General features: G+C 36.5%; 1 protein-coding gene across 7 annotated transcripts in view; it reads left to right on the top strand.

Annotated features, from left to right (window-relative positions):
- HDAC9 (histone deacetylase 9) overlaps nucleotides 1–19,249 on the top strand; it is a gene marked incomplete at both ends in the record, with an annotated part of 403,985 nt that overhangs the window by 168,662 nt on the left and 216,074 nt on the right. The window lies entirely within an intron of this gene.

The following is a 19,249-nucleotide window of genomic DNA, read 5'->3' as shown; positions in this document are numbered from 1 at the left end:
CTGCACCAGTGGAGGTAACCCACTGTTGCTGTCTTTACTACTGAAACACATCACCCACTGCCTCACTGTGCTTACATGCACTGTTTGAGCTCCAGAAATGTTCAGTAAGTGTTGATGAATGTTGTTGGGCGTTATTTTTTCCCATGGAGAAGTTCAGTTCCACACATTTGCTTCGTCTGTACTTCCATGTCAGGTGTCATTCTGTCAAACTGCCCCTCTGCTGCCATCTGTCGCACGGCAACAAAATGTCATAAAATGTTGGCTGGTGTTATTGCCATACCACTAACATCTGCCTCTGATATCCTGGGCCAACATAATAAAATAGAAGGCTTTTGGAGCAGCCCCTGTATATGCTATATAAGACAGAGATTGCAAAATACCTATGTGAGGTATTCAGTGCGAATAAATATGTTCCCCTGTTCTATCTTTGTGGAGAGAGAGAGGAAGAGAGAGAAAGTGAAGAAAGCAACTGCAGCATGCACATGTGGTATATGCCTGTCTTCCTTTCTGAGCACAGAGTTGCCCAGAGTAGAGTTGCTTTTAGGAGCCTACCATAGTCTGGAAAGCATTAGCAGACTCTAAGCAGAGTTTTTTTTGCTGAGAGCATCGGTCAAAGGGTACAGGAGAAGGGTTAAGAATTAACAGAAAAGGCACAGGTTTTCTTTCAGATGCTTTCATCTCCATAAATACTATAAAAATTTGCAGATCTTTGCACATCTGTTTTACTGAAGTCCCAACACATTTTTGTATGAGATGGGGTTAAACGCATGACTTCCCTCAATGCCTCTTCATCCGCTGAAGGTTTTCTCTCGTAAGAAATGATCTACTGTATGAAAATTCATTTCACTTCTGCTAACAGAATGATAGATCTGCAAAATATTGTGAGATGGCTGTTGCTCTAAGATGATGAGCATTGTACTGATGAGTACTCCAGTAAGGGCTAATGGCCAAATGAAGTTGGCCAAAAAGGAGTGAGCAAAATCTAGGAATATCAAGCGAAAGCAACATATGTTTACTTGTCATTTTACTTTATATCTTTAAGCTGAAGAGAGAATTAAAGCTCATTGTCTCTTAAATGTGTAGCTATCAGATCAGAAAAAGAATACTGACACATCAGTGTAGATGAGTATCTGGTAGACATAGGTTATTTCAGTCCAGTTTACCCAAACTTCAAAATCCACCTCAACACAGGAGTTCATTAAAGCCACAAGCCATGAGCAGTTTGGAGTCCTATTCCATTAGCCTGCCACAGTAAATCGCAGCCATTCCTCACACTTCATCCCTTTTACTCCAACTCATTGCCTTCTAGTGTGCATCCCGTGTGGATTGCAAGGGAAGAATTTTGAGCTGTTCCCCTGTGTTACCACATGTGCTGGTGTTCTGAGGCCAGGTAAGCAAAACGGTGTTTGGAGAGACTCTAAAAAAGCCTTAGAAAGACTAAGAGCCATTTAACAGCCCAGTCATTGAATGACAGAGAATTCTTGCCAGATGGTTTTCTTTACTTAGATTGAAACTAGCTGAGGACTGTTAGCTTTGGGTTGGTGGCTTTGTCTTTCACAGCCTGCAGAAACGGTCAGTGAAATGGCTGTGAGGTTGCTGCTGGGGGTTGTCAACACCAGTTATCATGTGCTATTTTTTGATCTCAAGTGGTGCTACTGTGCTGTAAGAGTTCTGCTCAATAGAAGAGTGGTTTTATCATTGCTGAATGACAGCTGTTCCCCAGGCACTAGGCTACCCAACTCTATACATTTTCATATGGTTCATATGGTGTTAATTGGCTTAATTGTATTAAATGCAGTGTTACATTTTACTAGCAAAGTGAGTGATGTAGGAGTCATATTCACCCCTGAAGAAACAACTCCATGTACTGTCTGCTTCCACAGCTCCTGGCTGTTTTGCAGTGCACGTGCTCAGTGACAGGTCCCGATAATGCAGATGGGTTTAGTGAGGCATTCTGGGCTCTCACTGGGTATATCTCACATGGCTGACATTGTGGCTCACACCACGCATACTTAGTGAAACTTATCAAGTCTCTTGCCTCCTGTCTTAAAATTAGAACAGGGAGCTCATACTTGTCTTCAGAGACAACATTATTAGAGCAGATCTGGTAGGGAGGGCTGGGATGTCCTGCAAGGAGGAAGAGGGGAACTGGTTTATGGTGTGAAGAGGCTTAACAACCTCAGGGTTGATTTTAAGGTCTCACATTTAGGAGTAATGAATGTACTTGAGCCATTTTTCTTTAGGTTGCCATTCTAATCACTAACAGGAACATTATGCAAGAAGAAATACTCTGTTCTGGTATGATCAAGTGATTCTTTGGTTTGCAGCCCTTGACACAGACTTATAGTAGACAATGCTTAGTCCAGCTATTCATACATAAAAATATGTATATGCAATTCAAATGCAAATAGCAAATAAAGTTGAGTATATCAGTTGTGCACTGGATTTTGCATCTAAAAGTTTTCAGTAAATAAAATTGAGTAAGCTGCTAGTACCCTTTCCTTCAATTGTTCTTTCTTGGTGGCTTGGTTGTTTTAGGATAGCAGTGGTGCCAGTATTTCTGTAGCTGTTGACTTAGTTGTGAGTATAGCATGTTTTAATAGTAAAATACAAGAAGGAAGTTTTTTTTTAAAAATAGAATACAAAATTATATGTATACTTATTACATATACATTTTAAAAATTCAAGATTTTCATTTTAAGGGATAGATTTTGCATACTTTTATTTTAAAGCAAGTTGTTTTAATGGCATAAAAAGATGTGATTGAGTTTATATTGTGGCTAAAGAATGCTTCAGTAAGAAACCTACAGTTGGTTTGTGTTTTTATTTTATTCCTTTATGGTGGTGCAAGCTTTAGATTCGTAAGGCTAAGAAAATCATTAAGAACTTACTCTGCTGGAAAATACAGGTATTTTGATGCATTAATCATTTTACTCAGCAACTGCAGTAGTATGTTGATATTTCTGTACTGAGGAGACTGCGGTTCTGTCCCTGGTGCCTAAGGTCAGGCTGAGGACTGGAACCACAGTTATTTAGCAGGAAATTTATACTGCTTCAGACCATGCTGTGGAATATTGGGTAGCCTACTGTGGAAAAGGAAACCACAGGAAAGGGATAAAAACAAAACCACTCTGCATGTCCATGCCAACATACACCATGAGTTCAATGGCCACGACCAGTGAAGTTTCACAGTGGGAGGTGCCAGCAAAGATTGCACAGCCAAAAGTAGTCCCTGGAGGTGATGATGAAGTGCTTATGAAGAGCATAGGAAGGAAGCAAAATATACAGGATCTGTTCAAAACACAGAGAGAGTCCACTGCATTTCACTTCATAACCCATTTAATTTTAATTTTTTTTCCTGCAGTTCCTTTCCTTTTTTTTTTCTTTTTTTCTTTTCTTTTTTTTTTCCCTGTTTGTGCCACTGTATTCTTTCAGAAGATTTATATTTATTTGAACTAAATTTTTGTTATAAATGTAAATATTGCTGTATGAAGAACATTAGTGATTTAGCAGAGCAGAAAATAGTTTTCATAATGAGGCAAGAGTAATAATTATGCACTGAGTGGATTTCTGGGAAGTGGATTCCCTTCACTGCCATTTTTTTTTTTATTATTTTTTATTTTTTGGAAATACAATATAGCATCTTAAAACTACTTTGCCATAAAGTCCATTATATTAAAAGAAGCAAGGAGCATTTTTAATCTAATGTGGTGGTAGTAGATGAAGGGGAAGATACAATAATCTATCATGATAAAGTTAGGAATGATTTTGCTGTTGTTGGAAGAAGGTCGATTCTGACATTTTTTATTAATGGTAATTTAGAAGTGATTTATAAGGTAATACAGTTATTTCTAATTATTCATTTTATCTTGAACATCTTTTGACACTTGACAAGATCAGTGGCTCTTGAAAGGCTGCATTAATGTTGGTCTTTGAAAGTGGTTTTTTTTTCAGTGAACGTTATAGAAATCAGACTTGCTTTTTTGAGACATGTTTGTGTCTTTCTACCCTTTGTTAATATGATTCTCATTTAGAAACAGGAACTGTGAGATGTGCTGGGGAATAAATAGTTCTCTTCTAAATAGCTATTGTCAAGGAAGAGTGAAGGAAATGAATTGTGCGAATTCTTAGAACCAAGCAACGTTTATTTCAGAAAAAGACATACTTCTCAGGTCAGAATGGCTTTTGCTTTGCAAATAAGTTATTTTTTCTCTGTCTTTGTAATAATGTAATAATGATAATAGGGAAAATGGCATTTTCTGCAGAAGAGATATTGTAGAAGGCTGTTTGATAACCATTTGAACCAGCTTGATACGAAAATTGGAAACTCTGGCAGAGTTTTAAGTTTTGGTTGCATTGAAGCTTGTATCATGTGAGCCTGCCTGACATTATCGGGGTAGTATCAGCATTGTACCAGTGTTTTGAACTCAGAAACGCGTGGAACTGAACAAACACAAGTGGAGAAGATGCATGGTAAGATTTCAGAGAGGGCTTTATTTAAAGGCATGGATGGTTTGGTGGGTAATTTTCCATCTAGTCTCTCTCTTTTATTTGAGAGAAAAGTGGTCAGCAGGTCCTCACTAGAAAGGCACAGAGAAGATTTAAAAAAGATGAATATCATTTTGATATCTCATTCAGAAATAACTGAAACAAGCACCAGTTTCTGTGCAGTGCTCTAAATCATTTCAATGTGGGCAGTTGTTTTTGAGGAACTGATTAAATTCTGAAGATTCTTTCATGCAGTTTGCACACAGGTACTTTCTCAGGGTATTTGAAATGTTTAAGATTACTAGTAAGGATTTTCATTCAATTCTGGAAGTTTGGGGTCTTTAACTAGATTTCATTTTCAGGTCATTCTGAAAGGATATGATTTGATGATAGTCATGAGACGCTGTTTCAGTGGGTCTACTTGGGGGTTTTAGTGGCAGAAGGAATTTTAAATATTGTTTTTTGTATTCAATTTATTCTGATATTAAACTGTGTATCTGGCTATGTACATGCATCCTTTGGTTTGTATATGGATTTGAAAAGCTGAATATCCAATTGGTGGATATATTTTCTAGTCAAAAATTATATTTTTCAATAAGCTTAATTTGACTGGCAGCAAAAATAAGATGAGGTGATTCAACAAAAATATCTCAAATGATTCCTAATGATTTTCTTGTAAACTGTTCTCTGTAATAGTTTACCACTGTTGATGGGCAATCCCATGCAATAGTACTGGGGGAGATCTTCAACTTATGCCAAAATAATATGCTGTCATTATGAATGTGTTTGAGCAAAATTATGTCGTATCTATTAGGTAGTAACAGTGACATATATGTCACTGTTGATAACTAACGCTCCTTGATCAAAGAGTTTGGGATCTGCAGTTGTTCAACATTTTGACTAGAAGACATGCAGCAAGCACTATGGCATTGGATTTCCATGACTCTGTAGAGGTGGCTGATAATACAGTGTGGTACTGTCTGAGGTCAGAGTCCTTATAATTACTAGTGGGCTCTCATCAACTTTATCCCAGTCTGAAGCCTTCTCTTCACTAGAATGACCTGTAAGGTGAAATGAAGCAAGCTAGCAAAAGCCCATAAAAGAAAGTGCAACTTCTGGAAATGGGTGAATTAAGAGGCTTGTAGAGTGATAGGTGATCAGTTCTCATATTTCAAGAAAGACCATCTGCTAAGTTTTTATGGTCTTTGACATGGGATTTGTTTCACCTGTATTCAAATGACATTTAAGGCAAATCCTTAAGTAACCCTTTTCCCTTTCTATTGACTGTCAGTTTACATAGTTCTTTTTTCTCTATGGAAAATGTAGTTATAATTGGAAATGAAATTGAATTTTATGGATGCATAAGTGAGTTCTTTCTGAACCAAGATCTAGACAGTTTGTCAGTTTGGTATGCTGAGTTGTGGAGAAAGTGAAAAGTGATAGTATTGGGTATTGTGCTGTTTTGTCAAGTGCATAGCTCTAAACTGTCAGATTGTCAGAGTACATTCATGTACTTGGTATGTATAAAATCACTGATACCTCCAAACCTCCTTTGCTTCAGGTAGGCTGACTCCTGGTAATTCTCCAAATATTTATGCCATGTCCAAACACCATTATTCCTTTACTTTCTGAAGGGCTTTTCTGTCCACAACAAGGAGGAGCTGGTAATTGTGTACATTCTGTGGTAATTTTAGGAAATGGTGTTTTATGACATTGGCTAGAGGGAAGTTAGCTTCATGCAATATGTTCTTTAGCTTCAGTCCCTATGACATTTTGCTTTATGGATATACTACCATGTCTTAGTCTTCATTTGATCAATTGAACTTTACAGTCAGCAGAGTGTGCTGAGCTGGAGTTGGCAACAGGGAACTCCATTACAGTGTAAAAATTTCAGTTTGGATATTTACCATCAGATACTAACTCATTAGCAAAAATAAATTCCCATTTCTGATCAGTGTAATTCATATGAGTGTGTATGACATAAGTATAAAAAGCTGTAGAAAGTGAAGCTGTACTTTCTGGATGCAGAATTATTATAAAATTATTTGTATTTTATTCTTAATTTTGATATAATAATATCACTGTAGTTTCTTCAATAAACTAAAACCACTGAAAATCACTTTCTGATAACACTTGTAACATTTTGTTTCAAAGAGAGAAGAAAACTAAAAATTAAGCAGATGACTGCAGTCAGGAAGACTTTTTAAACTGTGAGTAGGAGTGTGTCAGGCTCATCGTTTAGCTTAGAGAACTGAAAATGCTTTGCCGTAATGTTTATGGGCCTATGTTATTTACTTGTATTCTTGGTCTATTTTGTAATGTTAAAAATTGCTTTGAGAGTACAATATTCAGAAAAGAAAGTACTTCCTTTAAAACTGAAGTTTCTAATCTTTTAAATACTTGATTTGTCAAATGCAGAAAGGAAAAGAAATAATTTCCAAAATGTATCAGATATGGACATGGAAGTAAAAGAAAGATGGAAGGACCATATGCACATTACTGAGGAAGAAAATAAATGAGATTGAACAGAAGAACCTAGTAAAGAGCACTGCTGCTCCAGCTAAGACACTCTTGAAACTTTAGCAAGCCTTCTGCAGTGCACTCTAGTTTCTTTCTTACGGCACTCAACGTTTTTGAGTTCTGTTTGGTACCAAGCGCTCTCAGTGATTTGTCTTGCAATTGGCATGGCAAGTTTTCAGTGGCAAAACTTTAGTTGTGCTCCCTTCTCCCAGTCCTTAACATGCAGTAATTCCATACCATGTTGTGAATCCTCTCTCACTGATCATACAAATTTCTGCTTAAAGTGCAAAAGCAGAACAGTTCTTTTCACGTTGCTTTTTGCATTGCAAACTCTCAGTTCATGAAGTCATTTACAGCCAGATTCAAAGGCTCAATCAACAGAACTAAATGTACTTTGTAGTGCAACGTGCCAAGGTTTTTTTTACCTTAATTCTGTTGAGAGGGAACTTCTACTCTGAATGATTAATTTACTAAGTGTGGAGGGCTGAGGGTTTCAATATGGCTAAGTTCTATTTAAATGATTTAGTCTGAGATTCTCAAAGGACCCAAAGTGTTTCTTGAAGAGTAGTTTTGAATGCTTGACACCACTTAAGCAGTCATTCTAGTGTGCATGTTCCACACCTGATCTGCAAATTTCTAAAATTTGCATTTAAAATTTGAGTAAGGTTCCCATGGATTTTTTTTAACTTCTTAGTGTGAAATTTAATTTCTGGAAAAACTTTTTTGGGAAAAAATCTCTTATTTGAGGTTGAAGAAATGCCCACCTGACTGGCCTTCTGCTTGTCAAATGAGTTGAGATGAAGAGAAAAGCAGCCAACCCACTAGTAAGAAATAGACCTATTGATATATAGAAAAAAAATGGGCAATAATTTTTGGATTTCCAGTTTTTCTGAAATGTGCTTGCTACATTGCATCAAAAATGTATGGAATTTTTCTGTTGCTGTTGTGGATTTTTTTTTAAAAGAAAGTAGAGATGTATTTCTTAGCTGTCTTCTGTTGCATTATTTTTTTGAGTATTACAAAATGTGGAACCTTTATTCAATATTTATATAGAATAATAATAATGGAAAATGTATTCAACTAAAATAACAGTATTATACTAGTAATTCCTATTGTTTTCTTTTCCACTGCTCAAAAATTACAAAGACAATTGTTTAACAGATGATAGACTGACATGACAGTCTACTCTACATGTCAGTTTCTTTCCAATGCTCACCATCATGTGTTCCTAACTCTACTTGTTGATTGAGGTAACTTAACTGTAAATTAGATGGACAGAGCTTTCTCTGTTTGCAGTTTTGAGTTCAGCCAGCGTATGTCTGAAATCAACTTAAAAGCATGGTAGTGGCTTGAAGTCAAATAAAGAAATAATATTAAGTTGGATAGAAGTATAATGTATCATTCCAATGATGTAAATTATTAGTATTAGGTTGGATATCAGGAAAAACTTCTTTACAGAAAGGGCTGTTAAGCACTGGAATTGACTCCCCATGGAAGTTGTTGAGTCACCACCCCTGGATATGTTTAAAAACCGTTTGGAAGTAGGACATGATTTAGCAGAGGGTTGTTAGAGTTAGGGTACTATGGTCAGGTTGTGGTTGGACTTGATGATCTTTAAGGTCTTTTCCAACCTGAGCAATTCTATGATTCTGTTATTCTATGAATTCTTAAAATATAATTAATCTAAAAAGTCATCCAGAGAAAGGATACTAATAGGAATTTTGTTAATGAACATTTAAAGCAAAAAGATTAATTTTATTATATCAATAAACAGTATCTCAGTTAAGCTATGTTTTTGTTGTGTTTGGTATCCACATATACCTGGATATAAACCATGGTATTTGTTAGTAATTACTTATTTCACACTGCTTTCTCAGTTCATGCTAGCTTTCTGATTGACCTGATAAACAAGATTTTCCCCCCCCCGGTGGTTGAATTTAGGCCTTTACATTTTGGGGAATGTTTTCCAGAGTTCTATTTAGTCTGAAGAGTACAACCCATGAATACATTTCTAAATTTTATTTTTAGTATATTATTATTTTTAAAATAGTGTTATCATTCTGTTATATGTATTTCAGTGCTCGTGGTAAGTTGCTGTTGCCATCTGAGATCTTTTGAACTCATAGCAGATATCTACATCTCGTGGTTCCTAGGAACCCAAGTAGATAGTCAAACTGAAGTAAACAAATGTATGGAGATTGTGGGGTTAAAATAATTTACTGCGATGACATGAGTCAAAATAGGAGAAATTGAGATAAGTGGTGTAATAATGATATTGTTATGTGTGTCACATAATTACTTTTCTTTACTATGAGAGTGGTGAGGTTCTGGAACAGGTTGCACAGAGAGGTTGTAGATGTCCCATCCCTGGAGGTGTTCAAGGCCAAGTTGGATGGGGCCCTGGGCAGCCTGGACTAGTATTAAATGGGGAGGTTGGTGGCCCTGCATGTGGCAAGGGGATTGGAAATTCATGATCCTTGAGGTCCCTTCCAACTCTGGCCATTCCGTGATTCTATAATTTCATGAACTAGATGTTATATCTCTAGTTTGAAATTAGCTCAAGAACATCATTTGATCTTAGAAGTAAAAATCTGAATATATGTATTTATGTGTGTTTATTTTGTCCAGGATAGCCTTTTATTACAAAATTGAGGAGTTGTGTAATACCTAGGTTACAACTGTGAACTTGAGATGTCTGTCTCCTTTTTTCAAGTAATTCCCCCAAATCCCAAATAGCAGAATATGAGAGAGATACTTTTTTTATTACTATTATTTTCTGCAGATGGTTATTGTTTGAATCTATTCACTACAAAACGAAAACTCTCTTTGCATTAATGAGAAGGGGAAAAAAAAAGTAAGCATCCTAGAAGACTGGAATTTCCTTGATTGTGAGTTCATAATGCTTTTTGTATTCTTTATGTAATCTCTTTTACAAGAGTGCCTGCCCTGTGTAATGGGGAAATGAGGCCATCTTCATGGTACTCAAGGTTGTTTTTTGAAAGATGTACTCTTTCTGCAGAAAAACAAACAAACAACAACTGACAAAAAAACAACAGATTAAATCAAGGCCTTTGAAATACTCACAGCTCTTTCATCAAGATAATTGGATCTTCCTCAGGAACTCCCCATTACTGTCCTTACAGCAGCCCACTGTCTGCCTGTTGACATCTTAATCCATCCAACTCTGTGGCTCAGTAGCTGCATAATATTCTCCTCATCTGCATTGCCACTGTTTCTGTCCCTTTTTGTATTCTGCCACTCCTAATTCACTTCTGCAGTCTAGTAAACTCTACCTGATTTGCATTTCATCACCATTATGATAATTTCTTCTCTTTTTCCATGCTTTTCCCATGGCTTTTTCTCTATGCATGCTTTAATCTCTGATCTGAGATATCAGTATTCCAACAGGTACAAACTAATGATCTAATAGTACTTATGTACTTTATTTTAGTCACTATGCAGATGTACTGGGAGCTACCTATTAGCAAAGGAGGACAGATTCCCCAGACTATGCTATAGTCCAAGGCAAGGTGGTATGAAGGGGAGCAGAACAGGAATAAATACACAGGAAAAAAACCAAAACATTTCTTCGCTAATAAACATCTTGTTAAATAAACATGTTAATTTTGTATTGAACGTATGTGAACTATATTTCTGAGCTGACATAGTAAGTTGTAGTATGTTACCAGCCCCTGACTGTTGTTTCCCTTCATCTCCCACTAAAAAGTTTCTTTAAAAGCTATTGTTATTCTTTGTTGGACTTTTCCCCTCCTCAGTGGGAGATTTCAGTTCAGTCCCAATTTTCTGTGCTTGGATTTGAAACCGTGTTTAGCCTCATTTATATCAAAGATCAGGATGATCCATAAACACTAATTAATAACACTGGAATAATAGAAAGTCATTTCTGATTTCCCTTGAAAAATGACTTCTAGAGACATCATAAGCTTAATGAGCTACAGCCACATGTTAGCTATTCAATTGAAGAAGAAGAAGAAAAAAAAAATAAAAGGCTAGAAAGTGGGGGAAAAAATGCTTCCTGGTTATTTTTGGTTCATTCATTTTTTTCCCTAAAATACCAGTAGAGTTGCCAGCAAGAATTGCCAGTAGTCCCTTGGAAGATTTGCACCAGAGCTTGGCTTCCAATGGTGTCAGTCTGAGCACTGGCTGTCACGCACCTGAAACAGCAAAACTATTTGTGGATACTTGTTCAGCAGAGCTCTACCCACAGCCTAATTGGCTTGAGCACACTGTCCAATGATGCTAAAGATATAACTGCTGGCATACCCTAATGGTATCTTTGATATTTAAGGGAGAACTTTTTGCCCTCTCATCTTTCTTTGTATCACCCATTTAGGACTAGAGTAGTGACATCCCCACTGTTGGGGATTATTCAACTGTAGTAGATTCTGCATAACCACCAACACACCTACAGTATTCACAAATGGAGAACAGATGAAAGCAGAGTGAATGGAAATCTACATTCTGGATGTATTTGGTACCTCTTGCTGCAGCATTATAATATCTCTGAATGGGGTATCAGAAAAAGCAGGTCTCTGGAAAACCCTGTGGAGCCCTCTCAGTCATCCTCAGCATCCTGCTCTGTACACTGTCTTCTAATGTGTAATAATACTGACACAAAAGTATATTGCCTTTTATTAATTTGTATGTGACATTTAGCATTATATCTGTTTTTAAAAGGGAGGTGAGAGGAATATTTTGTCTGCTCTTTGCATTTTCTGAGCATTTCAGGGTATGATGCAAGAACAGTATATTTAAGCGAGTGCACACCCACGGTTTTATATCACACATGGTTCCATTTACATTAATTAACTAATTGTAAGAGTTTAGTGAATTGACCAGCAGATAAGCTGGCATTTATTGATTTGGAGATGGTTTGTACCTAATGAATTCAGCAACTGTCACACAGTGTTACCACCAAATCAAACCTTAATTGTCATCCTTATTATGATCTTTTTAAGGGCGATACTGATCCATGCATAGAAGATAAACTGCTAAATTAGTGCTATTTTTTATTCTTCTCTCTCTCTTTTTTTTTTTTTTGTCACAGAGTGGGCATTGTGTGCCCAAATAGACTAACTTGATACTGTATACCAACATCATTATTAACACTGAAGCATCATCATTATTATAGTGTTAATAATGTAGGTAGTCTTATGTGCATTATAGTAATACTACTGGTATGTCATGCACTGTGGAACTGAGAAGAAAGATGTGTAGAAATTCTATTTTTTTAACTGTACACACATTTGTCTTTGTCATGTTTCTATATTGTCTGCAGCAGAAGTATCCAGAGTTCCTTATATCAAAAAGGCGTTTTCTGGAAAGTGAAGATATGCCTGTATGCTGATGGATGTAGAGAACACATGTTTAAGAACTCTCTAGCTGAAATGTAAAGTAACCCAAAAGCCAAATATAGATCAGCTTGAATTTCTTGATAATAGATCATCCCAGGTTTGAGTTTAAAAGTGTTTCACATTCTAATGTGATTTACTGGGCACATTTGCTTTTATTCCTCTGACAGAAGTGGTTGGCCTGCTATTTGCGTGAATCCTGGCAGGCTAATAAGTAGAACTTTTGCTCATGTGTTCACTGTAAAAGAAAGAGCAAATGCTAACATTTTAAAACTTCTTCATTGCAGCAAATTAGATGGCTTTTATGTTTGTGTTTGTTATGACTGTTTGACTCAAAGGCATATTTGCAGAGAAGGAATCTGATTTTTGTAAATCAGTATAATAAAGCCTTTGATTTTTTTTCACCAAAGCCAGCTAGCTATAACTTCAGTGTTGGTGTTTCAAGGCCTCTCACTGATATTTTAGAAGTCTGTGGTTGTTCGAGCTTCCTTTCTAGGCCCTGGGGAAATAAGAGAATGGTAAATCAAAGCACAGATCACTGTTTGCATTTATTTTACTTCTCGTTATGACATGTATGCAAACACTTAAAATAAATAGGGAAAAGGTATAATCATGATAAAATCCCTTTTACAGAACAAAAGAGAATACGTTTATAGTCTAATTTATTACACTTCTACTTAATACCATAAAGTCAGTTGAGTGCCTCATCAAGTTTGACAGTTCATTTATACTTTTGTGATAGTATTGTTAAAATAATTACTGACTTTTTAAGTATAATCCAAGAAAATAAGTAGAAATTATTTTCTGTGATCTGAAATGAGTTGTAATTTCTTGTGTTGTTTTTTTTTTTTTTCTAAGAGAGGAAGTTTTATAATACAGATTGCAGCAGAGTACTTTGCTGTCCAAAAAATCATTGTGCTGCCTTTGAAAAAGATCTTTCATTTTTATTTGCTGTCTTGTTTTTTCTCTTGCCCGTGACAGCCAAAATCCAGGCTATAATTGAGGAATTGTAATTAACCAAAAATATTTAATATATATAAAATTTGAATATATAAATGTTTGAATTGAGTGAAATTTGAAGGAAACCATTTGCTACTTGGGTGCATCCTTTTGCATAATTTGGAGGAGAAAAAATTTCCGTCAACTTTAAATATTGAAGGAAAAATTTTATTACAGAATCCAACTACCATCCACAATTTGGATGCTTTTGTCTCATTAAAGATATTAAAATGCGATACTTTCAAGCCCATCTTCTTTCACTACTATAGTCATGAGAGAGAATCTGGATCAACCTTCTCGTGTGGCATAAAGAAGTTTCGCCTGTATTGAAGTCAACAGAGGGATGACAGATTATACCAGCTGAGAACTGAGGGACAAGATTTTAGCCACCAGAGGTGAAATGATAAAAGCATCCCATGAGAGGTATCCTAACCCTTCACAGCTTATTGATCATCTGACTTGCACATATGATTCTGTACTGGTTATTCTTAAAATGTCAACTTCTAAAGTTCAGGTCTTGTAGAGAGGCCCAGCTTCCACCTCAAGGTTATGAAAATCTCTCCTTTGCGGAGGAAGCTCCAAATTAGGAAATTTGTCTTGGTTTGTTGAGCAATTGCTCTAGAAGTTTTCATGCCAGACTCCAACCTCTTTAGTCACGACTGTTCAAAACCATGTTGTTCACTTAATTTGCAAGCATCCCCATAGCTGTCACATTGCTCTGTTTTTGTTTACACTGCCTTTGAGGGCAAGCAGATCCTTATCAGTATGCCAGGACTCCTCTTAGATTACAGTGAGCAATGTTCCTGTAATGCTGCTTCACTGTGAAGAAAGCCCTGCCCCAGTTAGCTCAGAAATTTTAACTCCTTTCCTTGTGCCCCATCTCTGCTGTGTTATTGGTGTTTCACTGACTGGCCATTCTTTTTCTGCCCCATTCTCTTTTCTCTTATCCAATTGCCAAAATTTCCCTCCTACCTTTTATTCCTTAATTCTGAAACTTCCAGCCTCCTGCAGTATTTCATCTTTTCAGTCCTTTTCCATCCTTTTTAGACATCATTGTGGCTTTTCAGATATCAGTGCTTTCCAGGTCTTGAATAAGGTGGCACATAAATTCTAGGTATAAACTGGAAAGTAAATGTGATGTTCATTTTTGATGGATCTTCTACTCTTTCCCCTACTTAGAAGTATTTTCTGTAACTTCTTTACTTCTTTGAATATGTCGTGATTTACTGATGACTAATACTGAAAGGGAAGGTTTCTTCACTTTCTCTGAATGAAGAGGTAAAAATGGAGGCAGTCTCTTTTACACTAAGGTGTACAGTAAGGTTGTTTTCATGAAAAACATGAAAACTATGCAAAGCACTGTAAAACCTAATAATCATTTCAAGAGGGGTTATTTTAAAGAAGAGAGTTCAAAAGAGTAGCTCCGGTATAAACAGCTCTCCTATTCTCTTCTTTCTTCGTAACACTTCACTGGATACTTGGGATGAGGAGTGCCCATTTCCTGACAGGATTATTCTTCAAAACTTTAGTTGTTGTTTGTCTGTTTTCAGAAATATACTTTTACTGGCAAGTACTGAAATTTCCAGCTGGGGGTCTCTTGCCAGATGTGACTCTCGTTTAGCATTGCAACTTTAGTAGTTGTCCTTGGTCACTCCTTAAGCCTTTAGTGCTTCTCGAGTAAAACACTGCCCTAGATGGACAAGCAAAAGCAAGAGCCAAGCTGACTTTCTTTGCTGCTCCTCTGTCCCTCTCCTGGTCTAAAAGCACTATTGATGGCATGAGAAGTTCTGCTGTAAGAGGGTTAATGTGAATCCCCACAGTCTCAATAAATTAACACAGTTTCCCTAACATAAGAATCATAAATGCCCTGGACATGTTCTCATAAACAAGTGGACGAGAATTCTTCGGTACATCTCAAATTAAGAATGGCAACACTTCAGCTGATGGCAGCAGCCCTTCTTTAAGTTCCTGTTTTTAAAAGTGACGTAAATGTCTGCCACGAAGGGTAACTGCTAATAACAAAAAAAAGAAGGTTGCCCCTCTTGGGAGATGATGGTAAGAAAGCAGGCTATATTATTTGCTGGTATTTTCCTTTAATGTTTGCGGTTCGTAAGACTTGTATATTCTAATATACCAGTGTGCAGAAATTAGTCACTGAAAACCAGCTTGAAATTCTGTCTCCTAGTGAAAGTTTTTCAGTGATTCCCATTTTCAGACATGTTTTCAAAAATCAACACACTAGGGTAACTAAGTAACTAAGAAACAACTAAGCTCTTTTACCTCTTTTCATTTGCGCTACAAGCCTTTAAATATACTCAACAAGCACACCATTTTGCAAGTACCTTATTTTCTTTCCACAGAATGTCAAAAGCACTGCAGGCAGTGCAGCTATGGAATATAATTGATATGGATGTTCTCCTGAGACTGTTTTTGTTGTTACATTTCAAGAGAAAGGCTCTTGAGATTTTATATGAAAAACAAATACATATGCCTTTTGCAATTTGTTGTAGCTGAAAATAAAATATTTTTCTACTAAAATGTTAGTATGTTTCCTGGAATCACTGAGCTTTCAATAACGTTTTTAGTTAATATTCTGCAGCTTCCTGTGGTATTCACCACAGCTAACTTGAGCTCAGGGAGTTCAATTTCAGTTATTTGTAGGGAGGACTCTCTGGGTGTGCCCTGCAGTCATCAGGGATGTCGAGAAGGGATGTCCAGACCACAGCTCAAGGAGCACAGGGCAGGGTCCCACCCTGAATCGTACCTGCTACAGCTTTTCTCTGTTGGGCACCAGAAGTACTGCAAAACAGGGTTCCTCCGAGTGGAGATAACCTTTAGGAAACTCAGACTCATATTTTCTTTCATTATCCATCCTTTTCCTTCATTGGCTAGTAGCTTGCTGAAACCTACTGTTGGAAGTCCTGCTTCCCACTGCTTCATGTGATGTTTGGAAGTTTGTGTGCTGATTAGGGCATTCATTTTTCTACTGCAAAAATGCATATCTCTTTGTGTCAAGGGGGTTAAAACATAAAGCAACCTAATGAGAATAAACATCCTGCATCACCTTTGGCCTTTTTAGAGTTAGTGGGTGGCGAGGAGAAGATGCTCCAATTAAAAGTCAAAGTTTTTAAATAGACTGGTTCTGATTTTGTGCTCCATTACACACTTTTTCACACACCTTGTTCAAACTCCACAGGGCCTCTTGGTCACTTCCTTGTTAGCTGATAACAAGTAATAAGAATGTAAAGGGCATGTGGCATCAGGTTTGTGTAACAGACAGTAGCTCAGTGTTTGGTTTGGTGATTTTATAGTTATGTGTATGGAATAATTTGGTTGAGGAGGTTAACTGTTTTCAATGTAACTATTAACTCTTAGAGTTTTGAAATAGTAATTACACATAAAAGATAATAGCTATGTCAGCAGTTAGTGGTAGTATTGGAGGTAACCTTACTGTTAGCAATATTTACAACAGGAAATAACTGTTTGTCTTTATTTGTCAGTAAACATTGACTTATAAATGAAAGAGTAAGTATTGATTTCTGTGGGTTCAAGAAATACTTTAATGTTTATTTTCCCCTGTGTTTCTGAATGAGGTAAAGTTGAACCTGATGAAGTAGGTGTTCCAGGGTTAGATTTATTATTTGGGTCTGTAAAAATTCTTGAAAATGTGTTTCTTACCAAACCAATTTCAGCTCTCCATTTTACTAATTGTGGAATGAAGTTTTCATTATTGGAAAAATAAGGAGACTTACCCTCACTGTTTCAGAGAAGCGCTCTCAAAATGAAGAAGTGGGATGCTCATCAGAGGTAGGAGGTGTAATCAGGCTGAATCTCCACACAGACTTCTAGGGGTTGTTTTGCAGCCAGTATCTGCAAAATAAACTGCAGGATTCAGTTTGCAAACACTGTTGCAAATCAAACCCTGCAAGGTTTGCAGGGCTCCAGTTACTATTATTGCTCTTAGTAAGGCTTATTATCCTGTCACAGAACTGTAAGAAAATCCATCTCTCCACTTTAAACATGATAAGCCTTTGTCACCTACAATGCAATTAATGTTAAAAATAGCAGAGAGTCTGTGATAAGATTGTGACTTGCAGGCAACGAGCCATTGTCCAATGCTGGAGACTTATCCAGAGAGGCAGCCAGCCTGCAAAGCTCTGTCAGCTTGCTGATTGCCGTTTCTCTCAGAGTTGGATGAAATATTCATGTCTTTGCTCTGCTCTCTGCAAGCACTATTGATTTCTTGTATAAACGCAGCTATATTTAGTCTAGACAAATGGAATGTGGATTGCTGCTGAATAAGTGGGATGAAAGGCAGGGCTTTTGCCTGTCCATTTCTCTTGGTCTGAGGCAATTATTTATAATCAAGAGCAGTTTTTGTATGTTAAAGGTGATTTTTTATAATTTAGCGATTAATCTCAGAACAAAAGCAAGCACTTATACACAATCATTCTGTTGGGATAGCGGGTTAAGGAGGCAAATTATGCTCTGAGGTTTATAATAACAGTTACTAGGATTTAAAAAAAAATAAATGCAAAAACAAACGCAGGAAATGTTATGTTTGCAGAATGTTGACAAGAAAAGAAAGAAAATAATGTGGTCAGTGAAACAGATTCAGTGCCTCACTTTTTTTTTTTTTTCTTTTCACTTTTTTTTTAAATATCTGTTGTATATTTTGTGCTGGTAGATGTTATGGTGCAAATAGAATTCAGTTCTGTCCATCTACAATTTTCTCTGCAGCTCTACTGTTCCTATTTGCTAGACTTTTTCACCATCTCATTTTGGATTTCTCCTTGGAAATAAATGCAGTACCAACAGGAATAAAAGTAGAAAATACATATATAGCATATTCCCTGTTTGTTTCCTCAAAGCATGCTTGTTTTCAGCTAATAATCTTATTTTTCTAATATAATAGTAGGAATTCGTTAATGTGTTTGTATTCCACTGTCCTCTAGTGGGTGGAATCAGAACTGCTAAGTGCTATCGCAGGCCCTGTGCTATTTTCCTGTTGTAAAAATGATATTAGTTAGTTTTTATTCTATTTCAACAGGTAGAGTTATGTTCTGTCTTGTCATTTAATATGAAAAGCTGGACTTTAGAAGTACCATGATGAAAATCATCAGGTCTCTCTTTTTTGTTCTGCTTTTTAGTCCCTTCTATTTAAATCAGGAGATGAAAAACTACAAGATTCTGCAGTAACTACTTTAATACTAGATTATAAGTATATACCATTATGGCAGCAAATTGAAATAATGTGTTTTGATTTTCTTGAAATTTATACAGAGGGTATTAGGCCTAATCCATTCCAAAGACAGTGGTCACTTTTTGATGAAGCTTTATCGTAACTTCTCATCTTGTATGTCTAATTATTTTCCTATTTCATGTGACTCATTCCTGTGTGTTTGCTACAAAGCCAGATATATGCAATAGCTATTTATGCATAACACAATCCTTGGATAATCTATGTCCTAGCTTTCACTTTTTAGGGAAATCTCTTGCAACCCAGTGAGAACTACTGCCTTCATCTCACTTGAAGAAGTGCCTCAAGTGTTTGTGGTTAAGCTGTCGTAGTACCTATGAGGTTCTCAAAAAATACTGCTCCCCAAGGCTGTGACATGGTTTTAGACCTCGATTGCTTGTTAATCTATTTAGCAGAATATTAATCTGGAAATATTTTTGCAGAGAACAGAAACAGAATAATAAAATAATTTGGAAAATCTCAGGTTGCTAGTAGAAATATCAGAAGGTTGCATACAGTATAGTTTGCATTCTTGTTGGCTCTGTAAACTGAGGGAGTCTATGAGTGAAACTGTCTTTTTTTCATCAGTAAGAGTCATCTCTATTCTATTTCTCTGATTATATTTAAATGT

The sequence above is a fragment of the Tetrao urogallus genome (genome assembly GCF_951394365.1).
Source record: "Tetrao urogallus genome assembly, chromosome: 7".
NCBI classification, from domain to species: Eukaryota; Metazoa; Chordata; class Aves; order Galliformes; family Phasianidae; genus Tetrao; species Tetrao urogallus.
This window is presented reverse-complemented; position numbering and strand designations above follow the sequence as displayed.